A 15,285-nucleotide genomic window follows, 5' to 3' on the forward strand; every position below is an offset into this window, starting at 1 on the left:
AACTTCTGTAAGGCTAAGGGCACCAGCAATAGGACAAAACGGCAGCCTACAGATTGGCAAATGATCTTTACCAACCCTACATCTGACAGAGGGCTCATATCCAAACAACTAGAAAGATGTTTACTGGACCTGCTAACAAAAGAATTGCTCAACTTATTCTAATTCCCTTACACCTGCTACCTTCCATATTTGTTAAGAGTAAGAGAGGTCAAAGTGACTTTGATTCCTCTGATGTGTACTGGGTTCAATCTATTACTAGTAAGAGATCTAACTTTAAATTACTAATTTAAGAACAAAGCTTTGAATGATTAATAAGCACTAAGCAGATGTACTCACTCGCCTTCCAGGGATTGGTTATTCCAATGATCCGAAACAAAGTTCAAAGTTAAGGTTTATGAAAGGTTAATGAAACAAGGGACTTAGGAAGGCCTTACAACCTGACTTACTTACTCCAGCTGCCATTCCAAAATATAGGTATAAAATTACTACAAATTCAAAAGATTGTTTTTATACTATTCCTTTGTGTCTTGATGGTTGTAATGGGTTTACATTTAGTGAGCTTGCTTGTTATTTTAAAGATCCCATGAAGCAATATCATTGGAAAGTTTTTGCCTCAAGGAAGGGCCAATAGCCTTACATTATATAAAATAAAATAAAATAAAATAAAATAAAATAAAATAAAATGTCTCTGCTTCAATACAAGAAGTTATGGCTTTGTATCTTTCAATGTATATTATTCATTACATGGACATTTTATTAGCTGATCCCTCTGAAGGAGTTATACTACAAGCTTTTGCTCTTCTTATACAACAAGCTTTAAAATTTTGGAGTAGTTGTTGCTCCAGAAAAGATTCAAAAGCCATATCTTTTTCAGTATTTGAGGCCTCAGTTATATTTTAAACAGATTGTGGCACAGAAAATTCAATTAAGAAAAGATAATTTGATTTTAATGATTTCCAAAAGTTTCTAGGAGATGTTAATTGACTAAGACATCACTATAAGCTCACCACGGGAGGACTAAGCCTCCTCTTAATAATCTCTAGGGATGCAAATTAACTGGTGAGGGACAAATAGCTTTGCAGAAAGTAGAGAAATCTATTAGCCAACAACAGATACATTATATAGACTAGGATCAATTGTTGGCTGTTTGTGCTACTGCTACTCATGTACCCACAGCAGTTCTTTGGCAAAATGGACCATTAATATGGATTCATCTTTCTTCATCTCCAAGTAAAGTTTGAACACCATATTATGAAGCTGTTGCTGTGTTAATACATAATTGTGGAATAGGATCATGAAAGTATTTTAGAAAGAATGTCTTAGGAACCTGTTGAAACATTTATTCATTATTTCAAACAGCAATTAAATTGGTTATTGCAGAATACTGATATTTGGCCTATTGCATGGCAAACACTTTAGGCAACGTTGATTATCATTACCCAAAATACAAGTTGTTAGAATTTGCCTCAAACTTCTGTATTTCCTGTAAATTTATGTGTGCAGGCAATGAATAATGCATTTACTGTATTTATAAATAGCTCACCGAATGGGAGAGAAACATATGTGATTGGATCACATGTTTATTCTCTCGAGCTTCTCCTCTGCTTCACAAATAATTGACTTATGTGCTATAGCCACTGTTTTCGAAATGTTGAAAAATCAAGTTTTTAATTTGTATATGGATGGCCAATGTATAGGTCATGGTTTTCACTTGCTTGAAATTATTCCTGTTTTTAGGTACTGCTAATTCTCAAATTTTACAGTTATTTATACAAATACAGCTTAATTTAGGAAACATGTACTATTCCTTAACTTTATAGGACATTTAAGAACTTATACTAGATTGCCTAGACAGACCCTTCAGGGCAATGCCTCAACAGATTTGTATACCAGGTAGATTATAGGACTTACACAGGAACAGTTGGCTATACAATTTCATTCTTTACATCATCAAACTAGTAATAATTTCATCTTGTATCCTGGGTCCCAAAGAGACCAGTCTGCCCAAGAGTGCACGGCGACACCAAAAGCCACATAGCTTCTGGGACAGGGTTCCTTTTGGGCCTTCATCTACAGCAAGGAAGCATAGCTGAGCTCCAGAACTCTGCACACTTGCCTGCAGAAAGTACTCTGACACCTGAGCCTCAGGAGAGAGTTGGACTCCAAGGAGTGCTAACAGAGGCTAACAGAATCACAGAAGGAGCAAGCTCCAGTCAGTGACAGCTATAACAACTAATGCCAGAGATTACCAGATGGCGAAAGGCAAACATAAGAATCTTACTAACAGAAAACAAGACCACTCAGCATCATCAGAACCCAGCACTCCCACCAAAGAGAGTCCTGGATACCCCAACACACCTGAAAAACAAGATTTGGATTTAAAATCATATCTCATGATGCTGGTAGAGGATTTTAAGAAGGATATTAATAACTCACTTAAAGAAATACAGGAGAACACAGCTAAACAGGTAGAAGGCCTTAAAGAGGAAGCACAAAAATCCTTTAAAGAATTACAGGAAAACACTGCTAAACAGGTAGAAGTCCTTAAAGAAGAAATACAAAAATCCCTTAAAGAATTACAGGAAAACACAACCAAACAGATGATGGAATTAAACAAAACAATCCAAGATCTAAAAATGGAAGTAGAAACAATAAAGAAAACCCAAAAGGAGACAACTCTGGAGATAGAAAACCTAGGAAAGAGATCTGGAACCATAGATTCGAGCATCTGCAACAGAATACAAGAGATGGAAGAGAGAATCTCAGATGCAGAAGATTCTATAGAGAACATGGACACCACAACCAAAGAAAATGCAAAATGCAAAAAGATCCTAACTCAAAACATCCAGGAAATCCTGGACACAATGAGAAGACCAAACCTGTGGATAATAAGAGTGTATGAGAATGAATATTTTAAACTTAATGGTCCAGTAAATATCCTCAACAAAAGTATAGAAGAAAACTTCCCTAACCTAAACTAAGAGATGCCCATGAACATACAAGAAGCCTACAGAACTCCAAATAGAGTGGACTAGAAAAGAAATTCCTCCTGACACATAATAATCAAAACAACAAATGTACTAAGTAAAGGTAGAATATTAAAATAAGTAAGGGAGCCGGGCCGTGGTGGCACATGCCTTTAATTCCAGCACTTGGGAGGCAGAGGCAGGCAGATTTCTGAGTTTGAGGCCAGCTTGATCTACAGAGTGAGTTCCAGGACAGCCAGGACTACACAGAGAAACCATGTCTCAAAAAACAAACAGACAAACAAACAAACAAACAAAAACAAAAAACAAAAAACAAACAAACAAAAAGATCAGTAAAAGAAAAAGGTCAAGTAACATATAAAGGCAGACCTATTCAAATTACACCAGGCTTCTCACCAGAGAATATGAAAGCTAGAAGATCCTGGACAGACGTTATACAGACCCTAAGAGAACACAAATGCCAGCCCAGGCTACTGTACCCAGCAAAAGTCTCAATTACCATAGATGGAGAAATCAAAGTATCCCATGACAAATCCGAATTCACACAGTATCTTTCAATGAATCCAGCCTTCAAAGGATAATAAAAGGAAAACACCAACACAAGGAGGGAAATTACACCCTAGAAAAAGCATGAAAGTAATCCTTCAACAAACCTAAAAAAGATAGTCACAAGAACAGAATCCCAACTCTAGCAAAAAAATAACAGGAAGCAACAATTACTTTTCCTTAATATCTTTTAATATCAATGGAATCAATTCCCCAATAAAAAGACATAGACTAACAGATTGGCTACACAAACAGAACCCAACATTTAGCTGCTTACAGGAAACCCACATCTGGGAAAAAGACAAATACTACCTCAGAGTGAAAGGCTGGAAAACAATTTTCCAAGCAAATGGTCTGAAGAAACAAGCTGGAGTAATATCTAATATCGAATAAAATTGACTTCCAACACAAAGTTATCAAAAAAGACAAGGAGGGGGCAGTTAATACTCATCAAAGTTAAAAAGACCAGCAGTCTCAACTAACCTGGACCCCTGAGACACTGAACCATCAACCAGGCAGCATACAGAAACTGGACCCCTGACACATATACAACAGTGGACTGCCTAGTCTGGAATCAGTGAGAGAAGATGTCCTTGAGAGACTTGAGGCCCCAGGGAGAAGGGCGGCCTGGCAGGGTGGAGGTGTGGTGGGGATAGAGGGTGGGAGGGTGGGGACATCCTTTTGGAGACAGGGGGAGGAGGAATGAGATGAGGAACTATTGGAGGGTGAACCAAGAGGGGGATGAATGACTTGACTGTAGAAAAAGATAAGTAATTATATTTTAAAAATACATAAATAAATAAATAAATGCACAGTTATGAAGGTCTTGGAGGACCATTGGTTCCAAGACCTAATAGGAACATTTAGAGATGAGCGAAGCAAGGATGAACAACGGACTCAGCTTACTAATTTGCTGAGAGCCCTGGGCTTTAAAAGAATTAGATCTCCTTATTAGGATATGGGGAGATGTTAGGTGCTGATAATTAAATTAGAATTTCCTGAGTATGTAGTCTATCACCTCTCCAGAGTGAAACCACAATTGCTACCAATCACAGTCACTCAGTTATGTAACAATGTGTTTGTAGTGTTAGATATTAACCACTTAATAAAGCTATGTTTCCTCTTTTTTGGTACAATATATGGGTTAGCAGAAAAAGGCAAAAATTGAGGGGGAGAAGAAAGGGAGAAAATACAGTATGCACATTATTGTTTAAAGTTAGTTCTTAAAAGAGACAGTATGTGAGAAAATGAGAAGATGAATATAAAACCTTTTTAGCTGTGGAAAAATAGGTGTATAAATAAAGGGGGCCTGGGCTGTCTCAGTGCCAGAATGTGTGAACTGAAAAACAAAAACAAAAACAACAACAACAACAAAAAAGTTTAGTCCTTAGTCATTAGCAAAATGCAAATCAAAACAACTCTGATAATCCATTTTACACTGGTCAGAATGGTTAAGTGCTGGGAGCCTCCTGGCTTGGAGACAGTTGAAAGGGGACACAGAGTAGGACTCTAGTATGGTTTTAAAGACTGATGGTCTCTGGAATTGTTCTATACTAATTCTGAGGATTAAAAGCCACTGGTTTAGGGGATTAACACCTGTAACCAAACTGAGGACATGGGGTGGATTAAGTCAGCAGGAACTGGGCAACTCTCACTTTTAGCCTGGTAGTCAAAGACACAGGAAGAAAATGGAACACTTTGAAAAGTGACTTTAGCTGGGCAGTGGTGGTGCTAGGCTCCTGTCTACAAGCATAAGAGATTATCCTTAATAAGTGTTAGAATTGGTGAGCCAGGCAGTGGTGGCACACGCCTTTAATCCCAGCACTTGGGAGTCTGAGGCAGGCAGATTTCTGAGTTCCAGCCCAGCCTGGTCTACAGAGTGAGTTCCAGGTCAGCCAGGGCTACACAGAGAAACCCTGTCTCCAAAACAAAACAAAACAAGTGACTTTAGCATTTATGAAATCTAAGAAAATGGGGGCAAGAGAATAAAAAGTGGGGATAAGGGAAGTTCTTTTCCCTTCTTTTTGTGTCTTCAGTACTAATCCATCTTTTCAGAATGTATGTCACATGGTACAAAGTTCAAAACAAGTTCACACATAAATTCAAGTCATCAATCCAATAAGAAGTTGACAACAGTGAATATCCATTAGGAGTATTTATCTGGCTAAACACTTATCACCTGTTACAACTCAACAGGTTTATGGAGAGTTAAAAAACATAGCTAAGTTATTAGTGAAGTTTTATATAGATAAATCAGTCAATATTATCTCTTCTATCCTAGAAACTACAATAAATCATGTGCTCCCTTTTTATGACCGTTGGTTAATGGTTTTAGAACCTCTTGGAATTTGCTCTGAGTAGTAGAAAGTCTGCTGACTATCTAGAAGCAATTAACTGGTGACACATTGGAGAGTGGCAGAGTTCTCATTGAAGTTTTGACTATCAGAAGAGACCTAATAGAAGTCCCACTATAAAAGAGCTTAATAAATACTGATGTAATTTTAGGAATTCTAATGGGATCATCATAAAGAATTGAGAACTCATCTATTTTTCTATATAGCATCACTACAAGATAGTGCATCTTGGTAGATCTGGAGAGATCTCCTCAAAAGGGTGGGATGACACCTAGTGGTTGTCATATATGTTTAATAATAGCAGGAAAAGCACATTAATAGCAGTAATATTTCCTAAAATGATTTTCTCTTGGGCCTTGTCTATAGGAATGAATCCGTTGTGGATTATTATAATTCAAGGCAGACCATCTCTGGAAGATCACCTGTTAGTTATTAGCTTGTTGGTTCCTAACAGTTAAGATAAAACCTCAAGTATTAGCACAAGCTAGCTAGGATGTGGAGCAAAGAGAACACTCCTCCATTGCTGGTATGTGATGGTTTGCATATGCTCAGCCAAGGAACTGGCACAATTAGGTGTGGCCCTGTTGGAGTAGGAGTGTCACTGTGGGTGTGGGCTATAAGTCTCTCATCCAAGCTGCCTGGAAGTCAGTATTCTGACAGCAGCATTCAGATGAAGATCTAGAACTCTCAGCTCCTCCCCTGTTGTAACCCCTGAATTTCTTACACTCGAGAGACTTAGGTGTTATACAGACAGTTTGCCTCTGCTTTCCCTGCCAGAGGCTCCCATCCCCCCTCACCCCACCTCCCATCGCAAGCAAGATATGCAGACAGCTAGTTTCTGTGCTGTAGCAGACCTTCCCCCTCCCCTAGCATTAGCATGGCACAGCCTCAGTGTCTTCAAAAAACCAACACCCAACACTCCTCCTGATAACACTCCAGGTGCATGTCCTTGAGACCTTAGAGAAATAACAAGCTCAAGGGATCATGGAAAAAGTAAAAGGAAAACAGAGGTCAGGTCACAGACAGTTACAACTGGCCATAAAATTAGTCCTTGAACAGACACCCATTAACCCTCTCCTGCTTCACTACTATTCCACCCTCTGCTCCTCTTTTCACACTATCTCTATACTGTATATAAACCAAATAGTTTCTGGACTCAGTGTCACTTGCCAGCACAAACTGAAAGGGCCAAGAGAGGATGCTTAAATCCCACTTAGAAGGGAGAACAAAACAATCATGGGAAGCTGAGGGACAGAAAGAGGGAAGGAGGGAGACAGGGAGGGAGGGAGGGAGGGGAGGGGAGAGAGGGAAGGAAGGGCAGAAGCAGAGTGGAAGAGGGGAGGGGGGAAGGAAAGGGGGAGCAGGGTCACATATGGGGCAAGATAGGAAAGAAGCCATGAGGGCCAGGAGAATAAAAGGACATATGCAGTTTTTGAGGGTGGTGTGCCCAGGAATCTGCAGAAAGTCCCAGAGACCTGGATGTGAGAAGTACCCAGAACTCAATGTGGTGACCTTTTCTTAAATGCCCAACACTGGGGAGATGAGGCCTGAAGAGTCCACTCCAGCAGTTAGAAAAGCCCCCAGTACAGGAAAAGAATCACCAACTCACCATCAAAATTTGTTATTCAAATTGTTCCTGTCTAAAAGAAAAGCAGGGGCAAAAATAGAGCAGAGACTGAAAGAATGGCTGACCAGTAACCTGCCCAACTTAGGATTTATCCCATGGGTTGGGACCAAACCCTGGCATTATTACTGATGATAGTAGGTTGTGCTTGCAGCCTAGCAGAGGTGTCCTCTGAGAGGCTCTACCAGCAGCAGACCAAGACAGATGCACAGCCAAGCATTGCACTGAGGTTGAAGACCCCTGTGGAAGACTTGGGGGAAGGATTAAAAGAACTTTAGGGGAGGGCAACGCCATAGGAAGACCAAAGGTGTCAACTAGGAGCTTCCAGAGATTAAGACACCAAACAAAGAGTATATGTGGGCTGATCCAAGGCCCCTGACATATATGTAGCAGAGAAGTGAATGCCCTGTTGTGCCCCAGTGAAAGACTACTTGCCTAAACCTGTAGTGACTTGATGCCCTAGAGAAGGTGCATGCCCAGGAGGGGCATCCTCTCAGAGGGGAAGAAGAGGAGAGATAAGGTGAAGGATTTTGAAGCAGGGGACTTGAGGGGCAATATTTGAGATGTAAATAAATTTAAAAATTAATTAGGCAGAAAATAAAATAATGAAAAAATACATCATACTAACAGTTGAATGACAGCTGCACCAGCTAAGCATTTTAATATCAGACAGTCTTAATCTCAGAGCAGAAGTTAATAGCATAAATATAGGAAATTATTTATTGACAAAGGGTTAACATGGAGTTAGAAACAGTCAGTGTGACAGAAGAACCCCAAAACACTTCTACCCCTAGCAACAGAACTATTAGGCACAGGAAAAGAAACTGATATACGTACAAGGCAAAGTAAAGTGGTTTATTACAGTGGAGTATCTCAGTCCTCTCAGTAATGATCAGAGCAAGAAGGACACCAGCACGAACTAACTGCCTCCAGAAATTGCGTCCTCCATTCTTCATGAGCACCAACACAATGATGACAGGATACAGGGTCTTTTGAGGACCCTCCGAACATGTGTGTGTGTGTGTGTGTGTGTGTGTGTGTGTGTGTGTGTGTATGTTTGTGTGTGGTCAGTGAGAAATGAAAACCAGACCAGGATGGAGGGGTCTGAACAAGACTGAGGATGAGACAAGTTCACTACAAGCAATGAGACTTTGGATACCCCTATCAGAAAGAGAGTATACTGGCAGTTGCCCAGGAAGAATACAACTGTAGTTGCCAGGATACAGTGTTTGCAAGCTATATAGAGTGTACAATATTAATGTCTCAGAATAATTATCCTGTAGGCCCTTTATATGCATTGCTGACTTCTAGGAAACACAGCCTGAATGCTTTTCTTCCTTGAGGAGTGCCTCAGTTTCTCAAGAACTGAAAGGCACAAGGTTCTCCAGGAGCAACTGACTCTAAGGAAGCTAGATGAACAGTGCCAATTGGGAAATGCCTAAATATTTAGAATTTAAGTAATACCTTCCTAAGTAACACATCAAAAAATGTAAATCACCAGGGGTGTTAAGGACCACAGGGGCAGAACAATGTGTGAAGCAGTAGTTGATGTACTTTGTAGGGCTGCACCTCTGCACTAAATAACAACAGTGCAGCCCTAAAAACTACATCAACTACTGCTTAAAACCTGTCTTAGTCAGGGTTTCTATTCCTGCACAAACATCATGACCAAGAAGCACGTTGGGGAGGAAAGGGTTTATTCAGCTTACACTTTCCACACTGCTGTTCATTACCAAAGGAAGTCAGGACTGGAACTCAAGCAGGTCAGAAAGTAGGAGCTGATGCAGAGGCCATGGAGGGATGTTCTTTACTGGCTTGCTTCCCCTGGCTTGCTCAGCCTGCTCTCTTATAGAACCAAGACTACCAGCCCAGAAATGGTCCCACCCACAAGGGGCCTTTCCCCCTTGATCACTAATTGAGAAAATGCCTTACAATTGGATCTCATGGAGGCATTTCCTCAACTGAAGCTCTCTGTGATAACTCTAGCTATGTCAAGTTGACACAAAACTAGTCAGTACACAACCCCAATGTTAGTGTCACTCCTAGAGCAGCAGGGAGCATCTCAGGAGCTGAGAAGGAGTTAGGGATGATTAGGCTTCAATCCTGAGTCCTTTTCTTTCAATGAATGTAGGTGAGAGTAAAAGCCAGTAGAAATCCCATTCACTGTTGCTGAGAGTATGAAGGGTAAAACCCCAGTGAAAACTTTGATACAAAACTCAGCTTCCACTCACCCTGAGTCCCTGAGAAGCCATTCACAGTCACTTACTGCAGAGAAAGAAAGGAATGGAAGAGGATTTGATTGTTTATGGGAGTTGAGTAATAAAGTGTGTTATAGCCTTAGATCATAGTACTCATCAAAATGGAAAAGAACATAGCATTGGTTACATAAGCGAACAGGAGTGCATTTTAAATATTGTTGTGTGGCTGGAAAGATGTCGCATCATTTAAGAACACTTACTGCTCTGCAGATGACCTGGGCTCTATTTGCCCATCCACATGTTGACATACAGCCATCTGTCACTTCATTCCAGGGACTCTAACACCCTCTTCTGACCTCCAAGGCCACCAGGCATGCTTGTAGTATATATACAAACATCCAGTCAAAACCTTCATATATATAAATAATATTAAAAAAATAAAAAAACAATGTGCTATGAAAGAGCACACATGTCAGAATTTGTGTTGCTTAATGTCATGTGTACAAAGTTCTATAACACACAAAACTGACCTGCAGCTGAAATTTCAGGACAGCAATAACTGCCAGAAAGGGCTCTGATGACCTCAGGCCCAACAGCCCTGGGTAAAACATACTATATTAAAGGCTACCATCTCCACTCTCCTAGGAGAGTTTTATTACATAGTTGTGTGCATTTGCCAAAACTCAGTAAATGATACCCTGACTTACCCATTTCACTGTCTGAAATTTTTTCCTTTAGAGCTTCAGGTCAGAAAAACCTACAAACAAATTATTGTCTCTAATATGCATATGAAACTCTTTAAGGAAGAGTGAATTAATAATTGTAGCTTGTTTTGAAATGAGTACAATAGAAGGGCACACAAATAAATAATTTAGAAAATGGATATAAAGCATGAACTCAACAGCAGAGGAATAGAGACAAAATCACAGCTGTCCGGCTACATCCTGTCCAATTCACTATGCTTGAACTCTTTCAGTAAAGCGCAGTGGACATTAAAACCCTGGATACAGTGTAGAAAACACATTTTAAGATCAAAATGTATGACCAATACCATGGTTCAGCACTTGCTGCCAAGCATGATAGCCTTTGTTGACTTCTAAGAGACTTCTTGAAAGAAAAATAACATCTGGATCCTGTAGCCTGATCTATAATAAACATGAGCACAAAGATATTGACAAGTTTGATTGTGTCTGTGTGTGCTTTTATACTGAGAAGAGGATTTTGAGCCATTCACGGAGGTTTCCCAGGATCATGAGTGTGCCATTGAGGAGAGAAAGCAATCATGACATGGCAGAGAGTCTGTCAAACCCATATAGACCCTAACAAGTGTCTTGGAACAAGTGATTAGCAAAGAAATCAAGGTCTTCAAAAAGCAGCTACACCAATAGATTCAAAGGTGAAGAATCATAGGGGCAGTTGAACCTTTGGAGGTTGCTAACAACAGCATCAAGCAATACAGTGTTTATTATAGCATAGAGGAAACTGTTTGGGGGCAAGGGGGAAAGAGTCTAGGAGGATGCAGTGGACAACAGCATTCAGAGGCTAGAGGGATATTAATCTCTTACTCAGTCTGCAGAAGCTACTGTCCAAACCAAGAAAAGGCTGGCATCATTTACTATGACGGCAAAGCAACCCGGATCAAGAGGAACAGACGAGTCAACCCACACCTTCCTGGACATTACCTGCATGAGAAGTATATTGCTTGTTCTCTCTCCTGTCAGAGGTGTAAGGACCATGGTGCCACCAGACACAGTTCTCAAGTCCAAACTAAGAGGACTTAGTGCAATGTCGAGGTCTGGGTGATTTTCTCCAAGGCATGATACCAAAAAGCTCTATGTAAGAGATAGATTCCCAGGATATAAACACACAGCCTACCCCAAACCTGGATGTCCACATTTCCAAAATAAAATGGCCAGTGGCTCCTCCAAGGAGAGCACAGAAGATGTACATCTACCATATAAATTACCTATCTGTTCTCTGACAGGACATCAGATTCTCAGTCACACATCCCAAATAGTCCCTTCTGGTCTACCTTGGGCGCAGAGTCATCAGACACCACCAAGGTCCCCAAAGGAACCTCCACGGGATCTTAAGACCTCTGGTGAGTGAAACACAACTTCTGCCAGGAGGCAGGTTCGAACTCCAGATATCTGGGCACCTTCCCTGCAAGAGGAGAGCTTGCCTGCAGAGAGTGCTCTAAACACTGAAACTCAAGAAAGAGTTAGTCTCCCTGGTCTGCTGATAGAGGCTAATATAATCACCTGAGGAACAAGCTCTAACCAGAGACAACTATAACAACTAAATCCAGAGAGTACCAGACTGCGAAAGGCAAAAGAAAGAATCTTACTAACAGAAACCAAGACCACTCACCATCATCAGAACGCAGCACTCCCACCCCACCCAGTTCTGGGCACCATAACACACATGAAAAGATAGTCCCGGATTTAAAAGCATATCACATGATGATGGTGAAAGACATCAAAAAGGACTTTAATAACTCACTTAAAGAAATACAGGAGAACACTACTAAACAGGTAGAAGAACTTAAAAAGGAAGCACGAAAATCCCTTAAAGATTTGCAGGAAAAGATGACCAAACAGGTGATGGAATTGAATAAAACCATTCAAGACTTAAAAGGGAAGTAGACACAATAAATAAAACCCAAAGTGAGGCAACACTGGAGATAGAAACCCTAGGAAAGAAATCTGGAACCTTAGATGTGAGTATCAGCAACACAATACAAGAGATGAAAGAGAGAATCTCAGGTGAAGAAGATTCCATAGAGAACATTGGTACAACAATCAAAGTAAATGAAAAATGCAAAAAGATCCTAATTCAAAACATCCAGGAAATCCAGGGCACAATGAGAAGACCAAACCTACAAATAATAGGCGTAGATGAGAATGACAATTTTAAATTTAAAGGACCAGCAAACATCTTCAACAAAATTATAGAAGAAAACTTCCCAAACCTAAAGAAAGACATGCCTATGAACATACAAGAAGCCTACAGAACTCCGAATACACTGGACCAGAAAAGAAATTCCTCATGACACATAATAATCAGAACAACAAATGCACTAAATAAAGATAGAATATTAAAAGCAGTAAGGGAAAAAGGTCAAGTAACATATAAAGGCAGGTCTATCAGAATTACACCAGACTTTTCACCAGAGACTATGAAAGCCAGAAGAACCTGGACAGATGTTATACAGACACTAAGAGAACACAAATTCCAGCCCAGGCTACTATACCCAGCCAAACTCTCAATTACCATAGATGGAGAAACCAAAGGACTCCACGAAAAAAACAAATTCACACATTATCTTTCCACAAATCCAGCCCTTCAAAGGATAATAACAGAAAAAATCCAATACAATGACGGAAACCACGCCCTAGAAAAAGCAAGAAAGTAATCCCTCAACAAACCAAAAACAAGACAGCCACAAGAACAAAATGCCAACTCTAAAACCAAAAATAATAGGAAGCAACAATTACTTTTCCTTAATATCTCTTAATATCAATGGAATCAATTCCCCAGTAAAAAGACATAGACTAACAGACTGGCTACACAAACAGGACCCAACATTCTGCTGCTTACAGGAAACCCATTTCAGGGAAAAAGACAGACACTACCTCAGAGTGAAAGGCTGGAAGACAATTTTCCAAGCAAATGGTCTGTAGAAACAAGCGTGAGTAGCCATTCTAATATTTAATAAAATTGACTTCCAACCCAAAGTTATCAAAAAAGACAAGGGGGGACACTTCATACTCATCAAAGGTAAAATCCTCCAAGAGGAACTCTCAATTCTGAATATCTATGCTCCAAATACAAGGGCAGCCACATTCATTAAAGAAACTTTAGTAAAGCTCAAAGCACACATTGCACCTCACAAAATAATAGTGGGAGACTTCAACACACCACTTTCACCAATGGACAGATCATGGAAACAGAAACAAAACAGGGACACAGTGAAACTAACAGAAGTGATGAAAGAAATGGACTTAACAGATATCTATAGAACATTTTATCCTAAAACAAAAGAATATACCGTCTTCTCAGCACCTCATGGTACCTTCTCCAAAATTGACCAAATAGTTGGTCACAAAACAGGCCTCAACAGATACGAAAATATTGAAATTGTCCCATGCAAACTATCAGACCACCCTGGACTTAAGGATGATCTTCAATAACAACATAAATAATGGAAAGCCAACATTCACGTGGAAACTGAACAACACTCTTCTCAATGATACCTTGGTCAAGGAAGGAATAAAGAAAGAAATTAAAGACTTTTTAGAGTTTAATGAATATGAACCCACAACATACCTAAACCTATGGGACACATTGGAAGCATTTCTAGGAGGGAAACTAATAGCTCTGAGTGCCTCCAAAAAGAAACTAGTGAGATCACACACTAGCAGCTTGAGAACACATCTAAAGTTCTAGAAAAAAAGGAAGCAAATTCACCCAAGAGGAGTAGACGGCAGGAAATAATCAAACTCAGGGGTGAAATCAACCAAGTGGAAACAAGAAGTACTATTTAAACAATTAACCAAACGAGGAGTTGGTTCTTTGAGAAAAATCAACAAGATAGATAAACCCTTAGCTAGTCTCACTAGAGGGCACAGGGACAGGATCCTAATTAACAAAATCAGAAATGAAAAGGGAGACATAACAACAGATCCTGAAGAAATCCAAAACACCATCAGATCCTTCTACAAAAGGCTATACTCAACAAAACTGGAAAACCTGGACGAAATGGACAAAATTCTAGACAGATACCAGGTAGCAAAGTTAAATCAGGATCAAGTTAACGATCTAAACAGTACCATATGCCCTAAAGAAATAGAAGCAGTCATTAGTAGTCTCCAAGCCAAAAAAAAAAAAAAAAAAAAAAGCTCAGGACCAGATGGGTTTAGTGCAGAGTTCTATCAGACCTTCAAAGAAGATCTAATTCCAGTTCTGCACAAACTATTCCACAAAATAGAAGTAGAAAGTACTCTACCCAACTCATTCTATGAAGCCACAATTACTCTGATACCTAAACCATAGAAAGACCCAACAAAGATAGAGAACTTCAGACCAATTTCCCTTATGAATATCGATGCAAAAATACTCAATAAAATTCTCACTAACCAAATCGAAGAACACATCAAAACAATCATCCATCCTGACCAAGTAGGTTTTCTTCCAGGGATGCAGGGATGGTTTAATATACGGAAATCCATCAATGTAATCCATTATATAAATAAACTCAAAGACAAAAACCACATGATCATCTCCTTAGATGTAGAAAAAACATTTGACAAGATCCAACACCCATTCATGATAAAAGTCTTGGAAAGATCAGGAATTCAAGGCCCATACCTAACCATGATAAAAACAATCTACAGCAAACCAGTAGCCAACATCAAAGTAAATGGTGAGAAGCTGGAAGCAATCCCACTAAAATCAGGGACTAGACAAGGCTGCCCACTTTCTCCCTACCTATTCAACATGTACTCGAAGTCCTAGCCAGAGCAATTCGACAACAAAAGGAGATCAAGGGGATACAAATTGGAAAGGAAGAAGTC

The sequence above is a fragment of the Mus musculus genome, chromosome 7 (genome assembly GCF_000001635.26).
Source record: "Mus musculus strain C57BL/6J chromosome 7, GRCm38.p6 C57BL/6J".
NCBI classification, from domain to species: domain Eukaryota; kingdom Metazoa; phylum Chordata; class Mammalia; order Rodentia; family Muridae; genus Mus; species Mus musculus.